Source organism: Macaca nemestrina, chromosome 15 (assembly GCF_043159975.1).
Source record: "Macaca nemestrina isolate mMacNem1 chromosome 15, mMacNem.hap1, whole genome shotgun sequence".
Lineage (NCBI taxonomy): Eukaryota > Metazoa > Chordata > Mammalia > Primates > Cercopithecidae > Macaca > Macaca nemestrina.
Window position 1 is genome coordinate 19,960,504 of NC_092139.1, and position 25,111 is coordinate 19,985,614.

At 42.5% G+C, this 25,111-nt stretch overlaps 1 long non-coding RNA gene across 5 annotated transcripts in view; it reads right to left on the reverse strand.

The window, feature by feature from the left end:
• Positions 1-8,599: 8,599 nt before the first annotated feature.
• LOC105496414 (uncharacterized) overlaps positions 8,600-25,111 on the reverse strand; it is a 28,079-nt gene continuing 11,567 nt past the window's right edge. For 2 of the 5 annotated variants that reach the window (XR_011613317.1, XR_011613314.1), the window contains 3 exons: positions 12,695-13,715; positions 12,458-12,580; positions 8,600-9,581 (listed from right to left, as the gene is read on the reverse strand). This is a non-coding gene — a long non-coding RNA (uncharacterized lncRNA). Of the gene's footprint in view, positions 9,582-12,457; positions 12,581-12,694; positions 13,716-20,215; positions 20,322-25,111 lie in introns of all 5 variants that reach the window. The other 3 variants (XR_003021455.2, XR_011613315.1, XR_011613316.1) reach the window with 3 other exon arrangements.

A 25,111-nucleotide genomic window follows, 5' to 3' on the forward strand; every position in this document is an offset into this window, starting at 1 on the left:
GCCTGTAGTCCCAGCTACTTGGGAGGCTGAGGCAGGAGAATGGTGTGAACCCAGGAGGTGGAGCTTGCAGTGAGCCGAGATTATGCCACTGCACTCCAGCCTGGGCGACAGAGTGAGACTCCATCTCAAAAAAGAAAAAAAAAAAAAAAGGAGCAAAATAAATGGACAGAAATTGTCCCCGAGGAAGCCCAGACATTGGATTTACTAGCCAAAGACTTTAAATCAGCTATGTTCAATATGCTCAAAGAACTAAAGGAAATCTTGGACAAAAAAAAACTAAAGGAAATCAGGACAACAATGTACAGAGCTACATAGACATTCTGGAGCTGAAAAGTATAATAACAAAAATGAAAAATCTGTTCTCTGGGCCTCACCCAGTCTAATTACATCAAAATCTTTAGAGGTGGTACTCCAACATCAGTATTTTCCAAAGCTCTGTCAAGGTTGAAAACCTCTGTCCCAGGGATTCTGTTTTAGGAGGTCCAGGGCTGTGAATGTCAACCACAGAGGCACGTTAGCATCAACTGGAGAGCCTTAAAAAATGCTGATGTTCAGACCCCTCTCCAGGCCAATTCAATGTGAATCTTTGAGGGTAGCACTGGGTATTGGTGTTTTAATCAAGTTTCCCTCACATTTTTTTTTTTTTTTGAGACATGGTCTGGCTCTGTCACCTAGGCTGGAGTGCAGTGGCATGAGCTTAGCTCACTGCAGCCTCTGCCTCCTGGGCTCTAGCCATCTTCCCACCTCAGCCTCCTGAGTAGCTGGGTCTACAGGCATGTACCACCATACCTGGCTAATTTTTTGTATTTTTTTGTGGAGATGGGGTTTCACCATATTGCCCAAGCTGGTCTTGAACTCCTGAGCTCAAGCCATCTGCCTGCCTTGGCCTCCCGAAGTGCTGGGGTTACAGGCATGAGCCACTGTGCCTGGCCTTCCCTTAAAATTTTGATGATCAGCCAAGGCTAGAAACTTGGAGAATTTCTTGCTAGTCCAGTCCTTCATATCTCCAAAAGCCTTTTTCAATTGAAATGCCAAGAGTCCCAGTATCTAAATGTAGATACATTAATAACATTGCTTATTCTCAAGTCCATTGATGAGAATATTGAGATTGGATTAAGTTATTATTGATTTCAGACTAAAAAATTATGGAGTGCCTGCTGGGTGCCAGACCCTGGGAATGCAGCAGTGTACAAAACAGACACAGCACCTGCTCTCATGAAGCATTTGTTCTAGCACAAAAAGTTTACATAATTATGACAAGTAGTAAGGGAAGAGATAAGAGAATGGGGGATTGGGGCATGAGAGCTGTTATTTTGGATAGGGTGGTCAGGGTATCCCTGAGTAGCTGACATTTGAGAAGAGGTCTGAAGGAAATGAGAGTAGTCCAGTTAACTTCTCTAACCTAAGAGAAGAGCTGTTGATTTTAACGAAAGTATTTGAAATGCTCTTGTGGTTTGTTTTTTGTTTGTTTGTTTTTTGAGATGGAGTCTTGCTCTTTTGCCAGGCTGGTGTGCAATAGCGCGATCTTGGCTTACTGCAGCCTCTGCCTCCCAGGTTCAAGCGATTCTCCTGCCTCAGCCTCCTGAGTAGCTGGGATTACAACACCTGCCATCATGCCCAGCTAATTTTGTATTTTTATTAGATACGGGGTTTCTCCATATTGGTCAAGCTGGTCTCGAACTCCCCACCTCAGGTGATCCGCCCACCTTCGCCTCCCAAAGTGCTGAGATTACAGGTGTGAGCCACCGCACCCAGCTGAAACGCTCTTGGTTTAAGGATGACAGTCTCGCTCTCACAGTTAACCAGTTTCTTCCTCCTTTCATTATGGGTACCTCTCTGTCTCTCTCTGTTTTTGTTTGTTTGTTTTTTGGTTTTTGGTTGTTTTTTTTTTTTTGAGACAAGGTCTTGCTCTGTTACCCAGGCTGGAGTGCAGTGGTGCAATTATAGTTCACTGCAGCCTTGACCTCCTAGGCTCAAGAAATCCTCCCACCTCAGCCTCCCAAGTAGCTGGGACTACAAGTGCACATCACCATGCCTGGCTATTTTTAAAAATTTTTTGCGGAGACATGGTCTACCTATGTTGCTCAGGCTGGTCTCAAACTCTAGAGTTCAAGTGATCCTCCCCTCTTGGCCTCCCACAGTGCTGGGATTACAGGTGTTAGCCACCATGCCTGGCTTTGGGTGCATCTCTTATCTGAGTCCGACTAACCTGGTTCCTCTGCTTTCCACTACCTGTGTGAATTTTGGCCAAGCTATGTCATCCCTAAGAGTCTTCATGTCTTCAACTGTAAACTGCACATAGCAGTCATAACCATACCTACCTCACAGTAGGGTTGCCAAGAAGGGAAAGCGAGCTAGGGAAATGTAGTGCAATGATTAACAATGACAGTGCCTGGGTCAGCACTCATTCAAAGTGTTGGGATCAGCCTGCATTTGAAGTCTGGCTCTACCATTTTCTAGCCATATAACCTGTGGCAAATTATTTAGCCTCTCTGGGTCTTTGACTTGTGTGGCAGGCACAATCATGGCCTCTCACAAATGCCCATGTCCTAAAACCAAACCTGTGAATATGTGAGGTTACATGGCAAAAGGGAATTGAGGCTGCAGATGGAATTAAGATTGGTAATCTACTGGGCATGGTGGCTCACGCCTGTAATCCCAGTGCTTTGGGAGGTTGAGGCAGGAGGATCACTTGAACCCAGGAGTTCCAGACCAGCCTGGGAAACATGACGAAACCCCATCTCTACCAAAAAAAAAAAAAAAATTAGCTGGGCATGGTGGCGCCCACTTGTAGTTCCAGCTACTTGGGAGGCTGAGATGGGAGGCTTGCTTGAGTCCTACAGGTGGACGGAGGTTGCAGTGAGCCAAGATTGTACCATTGTACCCCACACTGGGTGACAGAGCCAGACCCTGTCTCAAAAAACAAAAACAAAACCCTCCTAATTGCCCAACTTTAAGGCAGGGAGAGTATTCTGTGTAACTCTCTGGGTGGACCCAGTGTAATCACGAAGGTCTTTAAAAGTGGAAGAGGGAGGCAGGAGAGGAAATTCAGAGGGAAGAAGATGCGACTACAGAAGAACAACTGGAGTGATAAGAAAGACTTAGTCATTGTTGCTGGGTAGATGAACGAGGTCATTAGCCAAGGAATGCAGGTGGTCCCGGGAAGGAATGCAGCCCAAGGTGCCCGTGTAGACTTGTAACCTGCAGAACTGTAAGATGACATATTTGCATTGTTTAAGCCACTAAGTTTGTGGCAATTTGTTATAGCAGCAATAGGAAACTAACACGGCTTGTCAATTGAAAATGGGCAAAATGATAGTATTGGTGATAGCTGTTGTGGAACCTCAGTTCTTATCTTCTTAGTTTAAAATAATTTAACCAGCCAGGCACAGTGGCTCACACCTGTAATCCCAGTACTTTGGGAGGCCGAGGCAGGTAGATCACTTGAGGTCAGGAGTTCGAGATCAGCCTGGCCAACATGGTAAAACCCTGTCTCTACTAAAAATACAAAAATAGCTGGGCATGGTGGCCTGAAATCCCAGCTACTTGGGAGGCTGAGGCAGGAGAATTGCTTGAACCCAGGAGGTGGAGGTTGCAGTGAGCCGAGATCACACTGCTGCACTCCAGCCTGGGTGACAGAGCAAGACTCCGTCTCAAAAAATATTAATAATAAAATAAAATAATTTAATCCATTTCCCATTTGCCCTGAGAATACTTGTGCGGCTGCAGCATTTTCCCTGAGATAACTCTCGGGCAGACATCATTCTGCAGCATTCTCTTTTTAGTAGTGGTATTTCCATTTACAAAATATAGTGATCCTCAATCACTGAAAATGTCAAATCCTAGAAAACATAGCATTCCTATGCATGATGTTAATTCTGTGGTGAATTTATGGCACCAAAATGGTTTGACAAGGAGGTGACAATGTTTTCAACATTCCACAATGATACTGTTATTGAGCTAGACCACAGAAATGGAAATAAAACTAAGAGGCCATGTGTCATTGTGGAATATAGCGAGAATATGGGCATGGTGGACTCGGTTGATCAGATGCTCTCTTCTTATCCAACTGAGCGCAAAAGGCACAAGGTTTGGTATAAGAAACTCGTTCGCAACCTTCTAAACATGGCAGTGCTGTGCTCCTACATCCTGCTCGAGAAGGACAATCCTGAGCACACGATTAGCCGTGTAAATTTCAGACTGACACTGATAGGAAGAATGCTGCAAAAGCATCCCAAGCCAGGGTGGTAACATCTTCGAGGTCATCCGTGCTCTGATGATATCACACCTCTTCACCTGTCTGGAAGACACTTCCCCAAGAGCATACCACCCATATCAGGGAAACAGAATCCAACTGGTGGCTGCAAAGTTTGCTGCTCACACAACAGGAATGGCAAGAAGATCTGAAGAGAAAGGCGACATTTTTGTGCAGAATGTGATGTTCTGCTTTGTGTTGTTCCACGCTTTGCAATTCACCACATGAAAAAAATTAAATACTAATCATCAGATATATTTCTGTTACATTAGAATTAGAGACAATTTAACTTTAGAAATAAATAACTCCAGGCACGGTGGCTCACGCCTGTAATCGCAGCACTTTGGGAGGCTGAGGCTGGTGGATCACTTGTGGCCAGGAGTTCAAAACCAGACTGGCCAACATGGTGAAACCCCATCTCTACTAAAAATACAAAATTAGCAAGGTGTGGTGGTGGGGACCTGTAATCCCAGCTACTCGGGAGGCTGAGGCAGGAGAATCGCTTGAACCCGGGAGGCAGAGTTTGCAGAGAGCTGAGATTGCACCATCGCATTCCAGCCTGGGTGACAGAGCAAGACCTTGTCTCAAAAAAGAAAAGAAAAAAGAAATAAATAACGCCCAGAAGATTTTTTACATTTTATTTTCACACTGAAAATCAGTCAGATTTGCTTCAGCCTCAAAGAGCATGATAATGTAAAGTTAAATGAGTGCTGGCAGCGAGCAGCACTTTTTTTTTCTAAATGGCAGTGGGTTAAACAAGAGACACACAGCAAAGAAGATGCAGCACAGAGCAATTTATTGCAAAGGAGAAAGAATGTTCTGAAAGTTAGGTACAGAATAGACAGTCCACCCTGTGGGGTGATTCTGAGCGGGGAAACTCCCTTTAGGGGAGTCTTACCTAAGGGGATAGGAAGAGGTGTTGCTAGCAAGCATGTTTTGGATGGTCCTCTGGGCGAACATGTGCAGTACCACATGCTTGTTCATACACTGCATGTCTCAGTAGCATCTTAAATCTCTACCCAGAGGTGTGTTTTTTACTATTATAGTGAGCAAAGCATCAGTCTGAGGACAGGTAAAATCAAAATGTGCATGCTCTCCATGGGAGAAGTTCCCCACTGGAGATAGCTTTGCTTGAATGAGCTGGACTACAGTGCAAATGCTGGGGCTTATTGTGTGGACGGTCACAGTCACAGCCATGGTTGCTGTGGTCTGAGGACACATTACTCCCTTGCCTATCTATCCTGCCTTAGTATGTACTTCCTAGGTTTGTCCAGAGGGTTATATGAATTCACAGCAATTCCGGGTGCATATAAGCTATGGTAGCTAAACTAGTGGTCTACGAAAGATGTCCACATCCCAAACTCCAGAACCTGTGAATGTTACCTTACATGGCAAAAGGGATCTAGTAGGTGTGATTAAGGATTTTGAGATGGGGGCATTATCCTAGTGGACTCAATATAATTGAAAATGGAAGAGGGAAGTAGGAGGGTTAGAATCTGAGAAGGAGCTGTGACAATGAAAGCAGAGGCGAGGGTGTTTATGTGTGGTGAGGAGAGATTGATCTGAACCTGCTGCACTGCCAGCTTTGAAGACGAAAGAAGGGGCCACAAGCCAAGGAATGCAGGTGGCCTTTAGAATCTGAAAAAAGCAAGGGAATGAGCTCATTAAACACAGCCCTTCTGACACAGTGATCTCAGGAATTCTGACCTCCAGAACTGTAAGAGAATAAATTTGTGTTTTGGGCTGGGTGTGGTGGCTAACTCCTGTAATCCCAGCACTTTTAGAGGTCGAGGCGGGAGGATGGCTTGAGCCCAGGAGTTCAGGACCAGCCTGGGCAACATAGACACCCTATCTCTAAAAAAAAAAAAAAAAAAAAAAAAAAAAAAAAAAAAAATTATTACCTGGACATGGTGGTGCATGCCTGTAATCCCAGCTACAGCTACTCAGGAGGCCAAGGCAGGAGGCTCGTTTGTGCCTGAGAGGTTGAGGCTGCAGTGAGCTATGATCATGCCACTGAATTCTAGCCTAGGCAACAGAGTCAGACCCTGTCTCAAAAAAAAAAAAAAAAGATGTGTTTTTAAGCCACTAAGTTTGTGGGATTCTGTTATAGCAGCCACAGGAAACTAACATAGTGTTCCTTAAATGTTAGCCACTGCCCTTAGGTAGACCCTTTAGCGTGATGTCAGGCACACAGTTGGGGCACTCAGTAAGTGATAGTAACAATGAATAGAATTCACCAGGATGCCTCTACCTTTTCTGCTTGACTTTTGGCATCTTCAATATCTGAAATTTGAGGTTTGTGTTTTTAAATAAAATTCTAAATCAGAGACTTTGTTCTACCATTCAGACCTAATTTCACACTTTAATGAATGTTAATCATTTTGTTACAGAGACAGGCAGTGATGATAGGGAGCACCCCTCAGGGTGGAAGTCAGATAGCCTGGGCCCAGTCGCAGCTCTGCCTCTATCTGGCTGTGTGACTTAGGTCATCTTGCTTCCCCTCTCTGGGCTTCATTTTCACTATTTAGAAAAGGAGGGAATTAATGTAAAAATAACTGCCATTTTTTGGATAGCTATGATGTGCAATGTATACTTGAAGTTTTTTTTTTTTTTTTTGAGCCTCACAAAACCTGTGCAAGGTATCACCCCCATTTTAGAGAAGTTAAGTGATTCACCCAAGGTCAGAGCATTGGTATTTGGCAGAGCTTGGATTTGAAACCAGAGCTGTTTGACTCTTTTTTTGGTGAACCCCTCTACCTTTCCCACATTTCCCTGACCTCAATGCCATCTTTAAAGGACAGATTTGACCAGGCTCAGTGACTCACCCCTGTAATTCCAACACTTTGGGAGGCTGAAGCAGGCAGATCACCTGAGGTCAGGAGTTCAAGACCAGCCTGGCCAACATGGTGAAACCCTGTCTCTACTAAAAATACAAAAATTAGCCAGGCATGGTGGCACATGTCTGTAATCCCAGCTACTCGGGAGGCTGAGGCAGGAGAATAGCTTGAACCCAGGAGGCGGAGGTTGCAGTGAGCCGAGATCGTGCCACTGCATTCCAGCCTGGGCGGCAGAGCGAGACTCCATCTCTAAATAAATAAATAAAGGATAGATTCATGTGGCTCCTGGTTTTCGCTGTAGGTTACCATGAGAACGAGGGTGGGGCTGTGAACAGCCCTAAGACCTCCCTCCAGCCCTCTGCCTTTCCACATGGGGACCCTGGAAATGGGTCCACCTTGTGTGGTCCTGAGAACCTGTGACTAAGCCCCTTAGAGGCTTCCCTCGATGATGACCCATTTCCCATCTTACCTTTTGTGACATACACTACTAGTTACTTAACCAATGCCTTTACTCCCCTTCTTACTTAGTAACAGAATCCCAATTTTGTTTGAATGACAATATGCCCAGTTAAAAATACCCTTGCAGCTGGTCCTCTGACCCAGTTCTGACCAATGAGAGGAACAGGAAAATCTGGATGAGGCTTCCTTGGAATCTCTTGTCTTCCTCATACAAAGGGGTAGGGAAAGCTCATCAGGAACATGACTTCTCCTGTTTGCTTTTGCTTTTATTCCTACCTGGAATGTAGGTGAGACTTCTGGAAGTGGGGCAGCCATCTTGTGACTATGAGGGTGAGAGCCAGCTGCTCAGGATAGCAGATCAGGAAGATAAAAAGAGCTTCAACCCTTAAGGATTTCTTTGAGCCTCTGTACCCGCCTGGACTGCCTACCACTGAACTTCTTGTTAGGTGAGGGGAAAAAAACTGTATCTGGTCAGACTTGTTACATACAACTCAATGTAATTTTGACTGACAAGTTCCCCAAGACAAGTCTCTTGTCTGTCCTGTAGCCCTGATATGTGGTGTTAATAAGCATCTGTGGTGACCCAAAAATAGACTTGGGGATGGAGACATTGGCTGTGGCTCTGATTCTGAACTTGCTGACCCATCACCTGTTCCATTTGTGCTCTGAACAAGAGTACTGTTAATTATCAGTCCCCTCGGCCAGCCAGAGCACAGGGGGCTGCGTCTGTGTGCTTTCAGAGAAGTTCAAATATAGCTCAGGCTCCTCCACTGCTTTTGCTGAGTGTGCAGCATCTGCAAGTCTGGCAGCCCCAGTGCAGAGTAGGGAAGCTTTTCCTGGAAGGCTAGGGTCTGAACAAGGGGCCAGAAGCCAGGGATGTCGGCAGGCCTGGCTCAAGCAAACAAGATTTCCTACTTGTGAGGTGGGTGCACTACTTTCTAGTTAGTAGATAACAGAACTTGCTTTGGGTCAAATTAAGACCTAGAGGGTGCAGGGATGATGTGTTAGTTTCGTTCTTTGGTTACATGCAACAGAAGTGAACTCTGTATAACTGGATAAAAAAAGGTTTATTGGAAAAATATGGGATGGCTTACAGAATCATAGGCAAAGCTGAAAAATCTACTTGAGAACAAAAAAAAGTCATACATCCAGGAGGTCTTGATAGCAGAAACTGGCATTGGAATGACATTTGGGTTATGTACCCATTCTTCAGTTGAAGGAGGATAGGATGCCTTTACTGGAGTTTTTCTAGATGATCTTGGAGATTGGAAAGAGTGGTTTACCAGAAGTAATGGAGGTTTCTAGTACCTGAAGAATGGTGAGAAGATGTTGGTCAGTACAAATTTTTAAAAAATGTTCACTGAAGATAATAGAGTTGGTCAGGTGCATGGGTTTTGGGATCAGACTGACCTTACTTAAAATCTTAGCTCTGCCCTTTACTGTTTGTCCTTGGTTAAGTCAATTAACCTCAGTTTCCTCACCTATGTGTGATGAGAATGAGACATGTTTAAATCCACTAGAGTGTCAGCTGTATAAGAGCAGGGATTTGTGGGTTCCTTCCTTCCACTCTTACACCCCCAGCACCTAGACAAGGGCATGGCTCATCACTGACATTAATTGAATGGATGAATAAACTTTACATTTGTCCCAGAATACTTCTTAGGTAGAAAGCTATTTTGCTGAAAATATAACGAGGTAGGTGCTTGGAGTGAAATGTGAGCATTGCTCCTGCCTCACTGCTTCACTCCGGGGAGGGTGAAGGAGATTCGGGCAGACGTTGAGAGAGAGGAACAGATGCACACGCTATAGTCTCTCTACCTGATGCACCCCCAGCAGCACGCCGGCCTGCTTACTCACAAGCACAGTCCCTGTACCCTCATACTCACAAGCTTTAGCTGAAAACAACTAGGCTCGTTGATGCAGGATGAGTCCATCCCAGAAGTCTTCAGGACTTCCGGGCACAACGTTGGCGGGTTACACTCTGCTCATAGGTTTAATGTGTTGAGAAGTCTGAAGTCACCATGCTCCTACTTTTCGTAGTGAACCATGACATCATGGCAAGTAGAATAAATTACAGCCCCAGGGAATGCATGCATTGTTAAAAAATACATACAACAGGACTTAACTGGTGGAATGAATGCACATTAATTCTTCAGTCTTGTTTTCATCTACCAGTCTTGACAAGATGAAATTCTAAGTCATTTCACTCCCCAGGGCCATTGTAGAAATACAAAGCATAAAAGAAAGAGACAAACCTTGAATAGGGGTGCTGGTACCCATGATCTTTAGCCCCTCCAATAACCAGCATCTCTGCCAAGGAATTTTGGTACCCATAATCCCTAGCCCCTCCAATAATCGTCACACTCACAAGCACCACCACAGGTCACCACCACCACCACCAAGCCCCATATTGCTGGCAGTGGCAGCAACAACAGTAGCAGCACCAGCCAAAGGTGAACTGCTTCTCCACCTCATCAGTTTCACCACAAAAATCAGCAGCGACATGGTTACCACCAGATAGTAAATGATACTGGGGCCCCGTCCATGTGTCCACATTGGTTTCAAGTTAAAGAAACCAAATTTGAACTAGCTTTAATAAAAAGGGGTTTCTATTTGGCTCAAATCCATCCTTAGGAGGGACTGGGAGCTGGCCTTAGGGCTAACTGGAATAAGGAATCCAAAACTAAACAGTTTCTCTCTCCCCGCCTCTCTTTTTCCCTGCCACCTCTCGCCATCTCTTTCTTTGTTTCTCCTTGCATCCTATGGTCTTGTCAAGAGCAGGGATAAGGGAAGGCTGTTCCAGCTACCCCAAGCCCTTTCTTCCATCTGATTGCAGAGAATAGCTGTCCAAATCGTTCAGAGGGTAGTGGGATCTTGACCTGGGGTTTCATGGATCTCTCTGATCTATGAGACAGAGATTGTGAAGAATTTGAAAAATCTTATGGATTGGAATAGTCGCAGAAGCTCATCTTCTTTCCCCATGATTGGGATTCCTGTACGTGTCTGCAGGCCTTCCTGGGAAGCAGGTGGTGTAAAGTGTGTATAAGTAGAGGGTAGGGGGAAGAGTGTGGCTTTAATGTCACAGAGATCTAGATTCAAACAGTAACTTTCCTGTGCCTGCCTGGTACATTGCCTGATAGACATTTGATGGTTAACTGGCCAAGTGGCTTTAGGCAAGTTACTTTACTTCTCTGAGTCTCCATTTCCCCATAAAATGGAGATGACCAGCATACTTAGCAGGCAGAGTTGTGATGATTTAGTCAAGCACTTGGAACATACCTGGTGCTTAGTCAACATTAGTTCCCATGCCCATTCGCTTTTGCAACAGAATTAGCTCTCTGCTGTTATGCCATTTCCAACTTGGCCAGTGGGGTAACCCCCAATCTCACCCAGGGATAGGCTAAAGGGAAATGTATCAATATTAAGAAATATTTGTATGAGACCCTAACTCTTTGCTCTGCTAGCAGTTACATAAATCTCAAAGTCATCTTCATCTTTCCCTGCCACCCTGGCTGGCCTCCAGGCAATTAAACATTGATGTCGTAGCTATACTTATCTTCTCCTCCCTCTTTCAGCCAAGCCTTGGACATCAATCCTGTCTTTCAAATAAAAAATTTAACCCTCACATTTGTGGAGTTCTTCAGTATATGTAGCACTTCCAAATTCCCTTTTTTGACATACTCATTATAAGGAATTAAAGCAATATTTAAAAAGTACAAAGAATAAAGTAAAAAAGTCAAATGATCAAGGTCAACATCACCAGTGAGAAGTCATGTGGAGATCACGTGCCCTTTCATGTAATGAATGGGATGATAAGACACATCACTTCTGTGGTTTTCTTCCCCAAAGCCTAAAACCTCAGTCAAATCATGACAAAACACCAAACACGTCAAAATTCAGGGACATTCTAAAAGTATCTGACCACCACTTTTCAAAAGTGTCAAGGTTTTGAAAGGAAAGGAAAAACCAAGAAACTGTCATAGGCCAGAGGAGACAAAGGAGATGTGATACCTAAACGCAATGTGGTATTCTGGTTTGCAAAGTAGAACACAAAAAAGACATCAGTGGAAAAATTAGAAAATCTGAATGAAGTACTCATTGTAGTTAACAGCATCATACTATAATAATTACCAAGTTAATGTCTTAATTTTTATACATGTAGCATGATTGCATAAGATGTTGACATTAGAGGAAGTTGAGTGAGGAGGAAATCAGAACTTTCTGTCCCATCTTTACAACTTTTCTGTAAATCTACAATCATTTCAAGATTAAAAGTTTAAAAACAAAAATAAAAAGCCAGAAATGAACATAATTCATATGAGATGAACACCACTCCACACATCTTTCAATGCATCGATACAGACAGGTAATCAGAAATAATTTCTAAAAATTATTTGATATTATAATACTCTTCTTAAGTTTTGAAGGGTATTTCATTTATTTTACTTGAATTTAATGGAATTTTAGAAACAAATGCAAAGAAAGAATTTATGAACTTTAGATAGCAATTTTTCCACCAAAAGAAATATATGAGCCCCTTAAAGATCCTTCCTGAAAACATTAAGAGGTTGCAGACATTGTTGTTTTTAGCCATATATATCAATTTTAGATGGTGACTACATGCAATAAAACACTGGCACTGTTATACTTTTCCATCTTTTCTCCCCTAACTTCCTGTTTTATGTTGCTACTTTTACTGTGTTGTTATTTTTACTTTAATGGAGTGAATCAGTTAAAGACTGCTTTTAGGCTGGGCGTGGTGGCTCACGCCTGTAATCCCAGCACTTTGTGAGGCCAAGGTGGGCAGATCACCTGAGGTCAGGAGTTTGAGACCAGCCTGGCTAACATGGTTAAGCTCCATTTCTACTAAAAATACAAAAAATTAGCTGGGCCTGGTGGCACGTACCTGTAATCCTAGCTACTCAGGAGGCTGAGGCAGGAGAATTGCTTGAACTCGGGAGTCATAGGTTGCAGTGAGCCGAGATTACACCATTGCACTCCAGCTTGGGCAACAAGACGGAAATTCCATCTCAAAAAAAAAAAAAAAAAAAAAAAAGATTGCTTTTAGCCATGAATTACAGAAAGCCTGAGAAGCTAGTGTCTTAAATAAACAAGTAGTGAAGAGTTAGGCAGTTGCCGTCACCATTTCAGTGCTTCAAAGATATCACGGTTGAAGGGGCTGTTAATTCTCCTGGGATTTTCCTTATGATTGCAAAACAGCTGCTGCAGCTCCAGCCATCATGTTCTTACTCCACCCAGGAAAAAGGAGAGAATGACTAAATCAGGAAAGGAAAGTTTTCTGTGAATTCCTAGTCTGTATTTCATTGACCATAACTGTGTTATATGCCACCCCTAGCTGCAACAGAAGCTAAGAAATGTGGAATTTTTTTTTTAACTAGGCACATTTGATGGCTTCAATCAAATTAGTATTTCTTAGTAAGGAAGATGGAAATAACTGATAATTCTCAGTTATTTTTCCTCATTTTATATTTAAGCCTGTTTAGTATTTACCAGCAATTTTATATAACAAAGATTTTTAAAATGTAATTTTTTTAGATCCACTAGAAACATTTAGTGAAATTTTTTTATATCCACCGGATTTTAATTTTTAGATCCATCTTTATTTTGATCCACGTCTTGGTTGGCAAGATTTTATTGTCAGGAGTGAGCTGAAGCTGGGATCTTGAGAAACACCCACAGTAACCTACCTTGTACTTCTCTAATTTCTCCACCGCCCTGGAATTACACTTGAAATGGAAAGAAAGAATCAAGGTGGCCCAAACCTAGTTCCCTTGCCCAGGCAGAAGCCGCCCCTTTAAAAGAGAGAGGAGGCAGAGATGGCTCACTGCTGCCAGAAAAAGGCTTCTGATGGACAGCCAGTGTGCTCCCTGGAGACCTGGTGTCATCACCAGTGAGCAACAAGGCATCCAACTGGCAGCTGAACAATGAATTGTTGCTGTGACCACGACGGCTCAGTGGCCAGGATGGCTACATGCAGCCTTTGCCCAGTTGAATTTTAAAGTCGGAGGCACTTATCTTAAGGGTGTTGCTTCTTGTTCATCTAAGGCTACTCAGGGACTCTCACTCACATTTACCTCCAAACAGGGCTGGCCACTGAACTTCTCTCCACCTTTCTCTGCTTCCTTGGAACCACGGTGTTGTGCCTGCAAGATCAGACTCAGGTTGGTGCCCAGCACTGGAGTCCTTGAAAAGCTCTGCCACCCCCAGGGTTCTAGGTCTGGACTACAGCCTGGCCGTCATGTGCATGTTCTCCCCCAGCCCCCAAGAATAAGATAATACAGGCTCATTGAAGGGATGGGGAATGCAGGGGAAGGAAAGCACAGAAGGCCAGGCATGGTGGTACGTGCCTGTAATCCTAGGTACTCAGGAGGCTGAGGCAGGATTGCTTGAGCCCAGGAGTTCGAGTCCAGCCTAGGTAACATAGCAAGCCCCCATCTTTAAAGAAAACCCCCAAAAACTAAAAAACAAAAAAATTTAAAAGCCCATACATACACAGAATAGTATAAAGAATAAAATGAAAATTATACTTAGCAACAATCACTGCTAATTTTTTTTTTTTTTTGGCCAGGGCTTTTTCTATGCATTTATGTATTTTTAAAGTGAGATATAACTTACATAAACTTGTATAAAACACACAAATTTTAACTGTACAACTGGCTTAATTTTTGCGTATGTATACATCCATGCAACCCAGCAGGCTTTCCAATTGACAACCTCTTTCCCCTCCAACCTTGATCATGACACCCTGGTCTTTCCTATTTTTAAACTTCATAAAAATAGCACATATGCATTTTTAAAATTAAAATGGGACATAACTATTATACATCATTTTCCCCATTTGATATATCATGAACATTTCCCGGTGTCATTGTTGTTTCAGAACTTATTTTAATGACTATGTATTTTATCATATGATCCTACATGATTTATTTAATGTTCCCCAATTCTTGCACATTTAGCTTATTTCAGAATTTTTGCCATTTTAAACGGGACTATGTAGAGCATCTTTTTTACACCCAGTGTTCCAGAGGATAGGATAACAAGGTGGTTCAGAGAATGGGTTTTGGAGTTAAAGAGATCAGGATTTGAGCATCCTGTCACTTATCAGCTACTTGAACTTAATCAACTTACACCACCTCCTTGGGACTCAGTTTCCCCACCTAAAAATGGACTTGACAATACTCCTCACATTGCATGTTGCTATAAGGGCTAAATGAGCTAAGTCTAAGTGCTTAGCATACTGTCTGCACAGAGTGAACACCCTGTAAATGTTGAGCTGCTATTATTCATCTTTGTGTTCACTTCTAATTATTTCCTTAGGAGAAATTCGTAGAAGTAGAATTGCTGGATCAAAAAGAGTGCTTGTCTTTAGAATTTTTAAATACAGTCTGCCAAATTGCCCTCCAGAAAAGCTGTGTCAACTCACACAACTACCAGCTGTGCTTGAGAATACCGTTTCACCACTCCCTCAACAATGAGTTTCGGAAGGAAGGAGGGAAGGAAGGAAGGAAGGAAGGAGGGAAGGAAGGAAGGAAGGAAGGAAGGAGGGAAGGAAGGAAGGAAGGAAGGAAGGAAGGAAGGAAGGAAGGAAGGAAGGAGGGAGGGAAGGAAGGAAGGAGGGAAGGAAGGAAGGAAGGAAGGAAGGAAGGAAGGAAGGAAGGAAGGAAGGAAGGAAGGAGAGAGGGAGGGAGGGAGGGAAGGAGAGAAGGAAGGAGAGAGGGAGGGAGGGAAGGAGGGAAGGAAGGAGAGAGGGAGGGAGGGAGGGAAGGAGGGAAGGAAGGAAAGAAGGAAGGAAGGAAGGAGAAGGGAAGGGAAGGAGGGAGAAAGGGAAGGAAGGAGGGACGGAAGGGAGGAAGGAAAGGAGAGAGGGAAGGAGGGAAGGAGGGAGGGAGGGAGGGAGGGAAGGAAGGAAGGAAGGAAAAGAAAAAAGAAACTTTGCCAATCAGACAAGGAAAAAAATACCCTTTGTTGTTTTACTTTCTAATGAGGCTGAACACTTCCTTTTTTCATATTGGCCATTTGTTTTTCTTCATTTGGAAATTTGCCTAGTCAGATCTTTTACTGTTTTTTCTTTTGGGATGTGGGCTGGTCTTTCAATAACTGGACCACTACCCAATTCAAGAAGTCTGTTCCACAGTTCCTGTGACAGGGCTTTGACCTTGATCCCTGCCCCAAATTGTCACCTTGGTGTCTGCCTGATTTGATGGCTCATCTAGGTTTGGGCTTCTGCTCCATTCTTGCCAAGACCCCTTGCCAACCTGAGATATACAGATGCCCAGAGCAACTAAGAAATCAGTGTCACTTTTTCCTTTAAATAAATGTTTGCTCAACATTTGTTTAGAAGAGAAGCTGGGTCATGCATGAAGCAACAACTGGGAAGGAAGACCTCTTGTGACAATACTTTGCATCATCTATTACAAGCAATTCAGCTCTGGCCCCAAACTTGCATTACTGGCTTAAAGAAATTAGAGTCCTGTAGTTAAGCATAGCTGTCTTTCTAGAAGGCAGTTTAACATCATCCTCCCTTCTCCTAATACTCCAAGTATTTATTTTAAAAGTATACTTAACCCCTGAACAACACAGGTTTGAACTGTGTAGGTCTATTTATGGGCAGATTTTTTTCAATAAATATATTGAAGTGTTTTTGAAGATTTGTGACAATTTGAAAAAACCCACAGATGAAACATACCCTAGAAATATCAAGAAAAGGAAAAAGGAAATATCATATGTCATCAACGTATGAAAATATGCAAATACTTATCTATTGTTTTCATTTACTACCATAAAATATACACACATCTATTATAAAAAGTTAAAATTCATCAAAACTTACACACAAACAGATGGTGCATGGCGCCATTCACAGTTAAGAGAAATGTCAACAAATGTGAAGATGCAGTATTAACTCATAATTGCGTAAAATTAGCTATAGTTAAAAAAATAGCCAAGTGTAGTGACATATGACTATAGTCCTAACTACTCAGGAGGCAGAGGTGGGAGGATCACTAGAGCCCAGGAATTCGACTCTGCAGTAAACTATGAACACACCACTGCACTCCAGCCTGTGCAACAGAGCAAGACCCTGTCTCAAAAAAAGTACAAACAAAAAACTGTAGTACATACTGTACTACTGTAATAATTTCATAGCCACCTCCTATTGCTATTGCTGTGAGCTCAAGGGTTGCAAGTTTCCACTTAAGATGCTGTGTGCCGCTAACCATCTCTGCACGAGCAGTTCATCTCTCCAGTAAATTGCCTGTGGCAGTAAAAAGTGATCTCATAACGTTCTTAGGTATTTTTCGCTGTGTTTAGTGCAATGCCATAAACCTTGAATGACATCATGGGACCCATAACAAGTGCTACCAGTGATGCAAGAAGTACTCCCAAGAAGTGAAGAAAAATTGTGACATTATAAGAAAGAGTGGAATTGCTTGATATGTATGATAGGTTGAGGCCTGCAGCTTAGGTTGCCTGCCTTTTTCAGGCAGACAATTCATCTTGTAAATCAATAACATAAACTTATGGTTTCAATAAGTACAGTATGGTAAATATATTTTGTCTCTCATGGTTTTCTTTTTTCTTTCTTTCTTTTTTTTTTTTTGAATCAGGGTTTCACTCTGTTGTCTAGACAGGAGTGCAGTGGCATGATCTCTGCTCACTGCATCCTTGACCTACCTGGGTTTAAGCGATCCTCCCACCTCAGCCTCCTATGTAGCTGGAACTACAGGCGCCCGCCACCATGCTCAGCTAATTTTTTTGTATTTTTTATAGAGACAGGGTTTTGTCACGTTGCCCAGGCTGGTCTCAAGCTCCTGGACTCAAGGGATCGGCCTGCCTCAGCCTCCCAAAGTGTTGAGATTGCAGGCATGAGCCTTGGTGCCCGGCTCATTGTCTTTTCTCTAGCTTACTATAAGAATATAGTATGTGATACATATAACATACAAAATATGTGTTAATTGACTGTCTACGTTCTCAATAAGGCTTGTGGTCAGCAGTAGGCTATTGGTAGTTAATAGGAGTTTAGGGGAAGTTAAGTTATCCTTGGATTTTCGAGTGCATGGGGGTTGGCGCCCCTAACCCCCACAAAGTACAAGAGTCAACTATATCACCTTCAAATACATATGGTGATAGCCTTGAGAAAGTCAGGTTAATATAGTTTTCTCCATGTCATTTTATTTCTAAAATTCTTTTAGAGTCCCAGAGATGCTTTAGCACCTTCTGTAGGTGCCCATCTGACTAGTGCCTTACTGGTTCTGTTTGGTTTGGGTAGGGTCTGGATTTTTGGGGTCATCTCTTGCTAAAGAAGTGATCCAGGAGGCAGTGTCATGAAGGGAAGGGTATTGAAAACTTGGCTGAGAGTCAGGCACTGTGGCTCACATCTGTAATTCCAGTACTTTGGGAGGCTTAAGCAGGAGGATCACTTGAACCCAGGAGTTCGAGACCAGCCACAGTAACATAATGAGACCCTCTTTCTAAAAAAAATAAAAAATAAAAAATAAAAAAAATTAAATAAATTCTCCAGGAGTGATGGCTCATGCCTGTAGTCCCAGCTTCTCGGGAGGCTGAGGTGGGAGGATCCTTTGAGTCATCCAGGAATCGAAGGCTGCAGTGAGCTATGATCACACCACTGCACTCCAGCTTGGGCAACAGAGCAAGATCCTGACTTCTAAAAAAATAATAATAATTTGCTTGGCATGGTGGTTCACGCCTATAACCCCAGCACTTTGGGAGGCTGAGGCAGGCAGATCACTTGAGGTCAGGAGTTCGAGACCAGCCTGGTTAACATGGTGAAACCCCCATCTCTACTAAAAAAAACAAACAGACAAACAAAAAACTAATAAAACTTGGCTGTTTTGGAAGAAGATACTATTTCCTCCTATTAAATTGGAGATTTTTTTTTTTTTTTTTTTTTTTTTTTTTTTTTTTTTTTTTTTTTTAGTAGAGACGGGGTTTCATCGTGTTAGCCAGGATGGTCTTGATCTCCTGACCTCGTGATCCGCCCGTCTCGGCCTCCCAAAGTGCTGGGATTACAGGCTTAAGCCACCGCGCCTGGCCTGGAGATTATTTTTTAAAGGAGAAAAAAAAGAAGGTTAAGAAAATGAATTATCTAGAATTAACCAAACATGTCAGAGAAAACCTACCAAAGGAGACAAAAGAAGACCTGGGTAAATGAAGAAATGTACTGTTTGTAGACGGTAAGAAATAGCAGTGTAATGGTGTCAATTCATGTTATTAATATTTGGGGGAGAGGAATTAAATAAGCAAAAAATGAAGTTTGCATGGAAGAATAAAGTTCCATGAATAGCTAAAAGAACTATTCTCAAAAATAAGAGCAGAGATAGGGGATCACCCTACCAGATGTGGACTAACGGGACAAAAGAGAAGAATCCAGAAACAGAACTGTGCATGTGGATATTTGGTATGTGATAGAATTGACAACAGAAATCAGTGAGGAAAAGACGGATTATTTTAATGGTGTTGGGGAAAATACCTGGTTGTATGGAAAAAATAAAAATAGATCCTATCTCACACCATATAAAACAAACTTCAGCTAGTTTAAGAAGCTAAAACGTTTATAGGCAAATCTTTATGACACTGGGTTAGTGAAACATTTCTTAAGTAAGAGACAAAAAGTCCAAACCATATAGAAACTGGTGGTTTTCTGTTCTATAAATGACAACACAGACAAAGCTAACAAATGATTAACAGATTAGGAAAGGTATTTACAGTATATTTTCAACAACAATCAAAGGACTTAAAATCTAAATTATATAAGAAACTCAGCAGTAAATCAGCGAGAAAAAACCTGGCAACCCAATACAAAAAATAGGCAAACTCACTCTCTGAGAAACTCAGTTAGTGAATAAACATATAAAGAGAAGCTCAACTTATTAGTAATTAAAGAAAGAAAAATTAAAATAACAATGACTTGCTGCTTTATACTCATCAGACTGGCAAAAAGAAAAAAATATAAAACCAGGTGTTGGTTAGTGTGTAGGGCAATGATAATGTGTCTTGTAAATTAGTGTATCTACCCTAAAGAGTAATTTCAAAGCATTTAGTGAAACCAAATATATTTTAATCCATCATTTTTCAAATTGTAGGTCATGACCCATCACTATGTTGTAAAACCAATTTGTGAGTTGTAATTAACATTTTAAAAAGGAAGTTGAATGAAATAGAATAAAACACATCAGAATACATTTCTAGTAATAAAAATAAGGGCTATTTCATGAAACTTTTGTTTTACTTGTGTATGTGGAGATTGTGATGTAAAATGTGTTTATTATCATAGGTCACAATAAAAAAGTTTGAAAAACAATGTTATCCCTACCAACCAGCAAACCACTTCTGCATAGAAACCCTAGTAAAGATACAGGGATGAAGATATTCATTACCTAATTTTTTTTTTTTTTTTTTTTTTTTTTTGAGACGGAGTCTCACTCTGTCGCCCAGGCTGGAGTGCAGTGGCTTGATCTCGGCTCACTGCAAGCTCCGCCTCCTGGGTTCACGCCATTCTCCTGCCTCAGCCTCCCCAGTAGCTGGGACTACAGGCGCCGCCACCATGCCTGGCTAATTTTTAATATTTTTAGTAGAGATGGGGTTTTCACCATGTTAGCCGGGATGGTCTCGATCTCCTGACCTCGTGATCCGCCCGTCTCGGCCTCCCAAACTGCTGGGATTACAGGCGTGAGCCACCGTGCCTCCTTGTTTATAATAGCGAAAGGATAGCAACAAGTTGCATTAGTCTGAAAACAAATTTTAAAAATGAAGATAAAATTTAACAGCAGTTAAAATGAATAGAGTTAAATAATTTAATGCAAATCTCAAAAACAGTCTTGATCGAACTAGAAGAGGCAACAGAATAAAATATACAGTATGATAGTATTTACATGGGGTTTTTTAAATGCCCTTCCAAAGCAATATTATATATTGTTTGTGAACACATGTATATGTAAAGAAAGGTTTTAAAGGTGGCTTGTCTAAGTTCATACATTTAATAGAGTGGGTGGCTATTAATGGAGTGTAATATGGTTTTGATATTTGTCCCCTCCAAATTTCATGTCAAATTGTAGTCCTCAGTGTTGGAAGTGAGTTGTGTTTGGATCGTGGGAGCTGATCTCTCATGAATGATTTAGCACTATCTCCTTGCTGATGAGTGAGTTCATGCGAGATCTGGTTGTTTAAAAGCATGTGTCACTTCACCCCTCTCTCTCCTGCTCCCACTCTTGTCATGTGATGTGCCTGCTCCCACTTCACCTTCTGCCATAGATTGTAAGCTTCTTGAGGGCCTCCCCAGAAGTTGAGCAGATACTGGGACCATCCTTGTACAGCCTGCAGAACTGTGAGCCAATTAAACCTCTTTTATTTATAAATTACCCAGCCTTAGATATTTCTCTGTTTTTTGTTTGTTTGTTTGTTTGTTTTGCTCTTTTTGTCCAGGCTGGAGTGCAATGGCACAATCTCAGCTCATTCTTGGGTTCAAGCAATTCTCCTGCCTCAGCCTCCCAAGTAGCTTGGATTACAGGCACACTCCACCATGCCCAGCTAATTTTTGTATTTTTAGTAGAGACAGGGTTTCACCATGTTGGTCAGGCTGGTCTCAAACTCCTGACCTCAGGTGATCCACCCACGTTGGCCTCCCAAAGTGCTGGGATTACAGGCATGAGTCACCATGCCTGGCGAGTATTTCTTTATAGAAACCCAAGAATAGCCTAACACAGAAAATTTGTACTGAGGAGTGGAGCATTGCTATAAAGATACCTGAAATGTGGACACACCTTTGGAACTTGATAATGTGCAGAGGATGGAGGAGTTTGGAGGGCTCAAAAGAAGACAGGAAGATGAGGGAATGCTTGGAACTCCTTAGAGACTGGTTAAATGATTGTGACCACAATACTGATAGTGATTTGGACAGTAAAGTCCAGGCTGACTAGGTCTCAGATGGAAATGAGGAACGTATTGGGGAATGGAGTAAAGGTCATCTTGGTTACACCCTAGCAAAAAACTTGGTTGCATTGTGTTCATGTCCTAGGGATCTGTGGAACTCAAGAATGATGACTTAGGGTATCTGGTGGAAGAAATTTCTAAGCAGCAAAGCATCCAAGATATGGCCTGACTGCTTCTAACAACCTATGCTCAGATTTGGGAGCAAATAAATGACTTAAGTTGGAACTTATATTTAAAAGGGAAGCAGAGTGTAAAAGTTTGAAATATCTGCAGCCTAGCCAAGTGGTAGAAAAGAAAAGGCCATTTTCAGGGAAAGAATCCAAGCAGGCTGTGGAGCAACCACTTGCTAGAGAGATTTGCATGAATAAAAGTGAGCTAGGTCCTGCTAGTCAAAACAAAGGGGAAAAGGCCTTGAAGGCATTTCAGAGATTTGTGAGGCAGCCCCTCTTATGACAGGCCAAGAGGCCTAGGAGGAAAGAATGGCTGTGCCCTGCTGCCCTGTGCCACACTGCACTATCCCAGGAGGTTGCTCCTTGCATCCCCACTGCTCCAGTTCTAGCCTCAGTTCAAGGGACCACAGGTATAGAACCAGCTGCTGCCTTGGAAAGCACAAGCCACCATAAGCTGTGGTGGCTTTCACATGATATTAAGCCTTTGGGTGCATGAAATGCAAGAGTGAGGGAGGCTTGGCAGCTTCCCCTAGATTTCAGAGGATATGTGGGGAAGCCAGGGTGCCCAGGCAGAAGTAGGCTGCTGCAGAGTTGGAGCCCCCACAGAGAGTGTTTACCAGGGCACTGCTTAGAGGAGCTATGGGAAGGGGACCAACACCCACCAGACCCCAGAATGATAGATTCACCACCAGCTTACACCCTATACCTGGAAAAGCCACAAGCACTCAACTCCCGTGAGAGCAGCCACATAGGCTGCAATCCACAAAGCCACAGGGGTGGCTTGCACCAGGATATACCTCTTGAACCAGGATGTGGGACATGGAGTCAAGGATTATGTTGGATCTTTAAGATTTCATGCCTGCCCTGCTGGGTTTCAGACTTGCATGGGGTCTATTACCCCTTTCTTATGGCCAATTTCTCCCTTTGGGAAAGGGAAATGGAATTCTATCTTGGGAGTAAATAACTTGTTTTACTTATAGGTGGAAGGAGATGAGTCTTGGATAAGACTCAGGACTTTGGACTTGATGTTGAAATGAATTAAGACTTTGTGGAATGGTTGTGAAGAGATGATTGTATTTTGCAATGTGAGAAGGACATGAGATTTGGGGGACCAGAAGCAGAATGATATGGTTTGGATATAGTCCCCTCAAAATCCCAGTGTTAGAGGTGGGGCCTTATTGGAGGTGTTTGGATCCTGGAGGCAGATCCCTCGTGAATGACTTAATGCCATCCCTTTGATGATGAATGAGCTCATATGAGATCTAGTTGTTTAAAAGTTTGTGGCAGCCGGGTACAGTGGCTCATGCTTGTAATTTCAGCGCTTTGGGAGGTTGAGACAGGAGAATCGCTTGAGCCCAGGAGTTCTGACCAGCCTGGACAACATAGTGAGACCCCATCTCTACAAAAAATAAAAGCAAAATTAGCTGGGCACAGTGGCATGCATCTGTAGTCCCAGTTACTTAGGAGGCTGAGGTGGGAGGATTGCTTGAACCTAGGAAGATGAGACTGCAGTGGGCTGATATTGTACCTCTGCTCTCTAACCTGGGCAACAGAGTGAGACCCTATCTCAACAAAACAAAACAAAAATGTGTGGTACCTTCTCCCCTCTCTCTTGCACATGCTAGTGCCATGTGACCATGCATACGCCTGCTTCACTTTCTGCCATGATTGTAAGCTTCCTGAGGCCTCACCAGAAGCCAGGCAGACATTGGTGCTATGTTTGTACAGCTTGCAGAACTGTGAGCCAATTAAACATCTTTTCTTTATAAATTACCCAGCCTCCAGTATTCCTTTATAGCAACTTAAGAATGGCCTAATGTAGTGAGGAATGGAAGGTGTAAAATGGTATTGCTGGGCCAGGTGCAGTGACTCATGCCTGTAATCCCAGCACTTTGGGAGGCCAAGGCAGGGGGGGATCATTTGAGGTTGGTAGTTCGAGACCAGCCTAACCAACACAGAGAAACCCCATCTCTGTTAAAAATACAAAATTAGTCAGGCATTGTGGCACATGCCTGTAATCGCAGCTACTCAGGAGGCTGAGGCAGGAGAATCGCTAGAACCCGGAAGGTGGAGTTAGCAATGAGATCGTGCCATTGCACTCCAGCCTGGGCAACAAGAGCAAAACTGCATTTTGAAAGAAAGAAAGAAAGAAAGAAAGAAAGAAAGAAAGAAAGAAAGAAAGAAAGAAAGAAAGAAAGAAAGAAAGAAAGAAAGAAAGAAAGAAAGAAAGAAAGAAAGAAAGAAGAAAGGAAGGAAAGGAAGGAAAGGAAGGAAAGGAAGGAAAGGAAGGAAAGGAAGGAAAGGAAGGAAAGGAAGGAAAGGAAGGAAAGGAAGGAAAGGAAGGAAAGGAAGGAAAGGAAGGAAAGGAAGGAAAGGAAGGAAAGGAAGGAAAGGAAGGAAAGGAAGGAAAGGAAGGAAAGGAAGGAAAGGAAGGAAAGGAAGGAAAGGAAGGAAAGGAAGGAAAGGAAGGAAGAAGAAAGAAAGAAAGAAAGAAAGAAAGAAAGAAAGAAAGAAAGAAAGAAAGAAAGAAAGAAAGAAAGAAAGAAAGAAAAGGAAGGAAGGAGGGAAGGAGGGAAGGAAGGAAAGAAAATTATGGTATTGCTGATGGCAGACCATGGAAAACAGAATCACAAAGAAAATTGCTAGTTTTAGAGAATGAGGATGGGAAATAATGTCATATGCTCCTGGAGAGTGAATGTCATATGCTCCTGGAGAGTGAAGATTGGTACAATGTCGTTAGAGGAAATTTGCCAAAACTTATTAAAAGCCTTCAAACCATGCAACATTTTGACCCAGCAGTTGTCCTGCTAGTGAAGTCATGGATGTGTTTAGTAATCTAATTGCAAAAGTATTTCTTTAAACTTTAACATGACAGCAAAAAAACTGGTAACAATTTAAATGTCCAACATTAGAAATTAGTTAAATTATGTCACCTGTTGTTCAGAAACTTAAAATGATGAGATGGAGGTATATTTATTGCTGTGAGAAGATGTTTATGATAGAAAGCTAAGTGGAAAAACAAACAAAACACAGGCCATAAAAGCACTTACAGTATAATCCCATTAGAAATATTCATATATCATGTATGGTCCAAAAACACATCAGGTTTAAAAGTGGTTATTTCTGGGTGGTATGATTAAGGTGATTTCAATTTTTCAATTTCACTCGGCCTCCCAAAGTGCTGAGATTACAGGTGTGAGCCACTGTACCCACATGATTCCATATGAATTCAGTAGCAAGGATAAGGTTTTATGCTTATTGATTCCTAGGTCAGAGCACATGGCCCTTCCAGGGCAAAAGAGGTGTTGGGTACAGGTTGGGGATGAGTGGGAAAGGTCCTTAAACTAGGGTTACTTCTGAGGGGCCAGATCCAAGTAAGACTCTGGATGATGATAATGGCTGCCATTTATTGAGTTGTT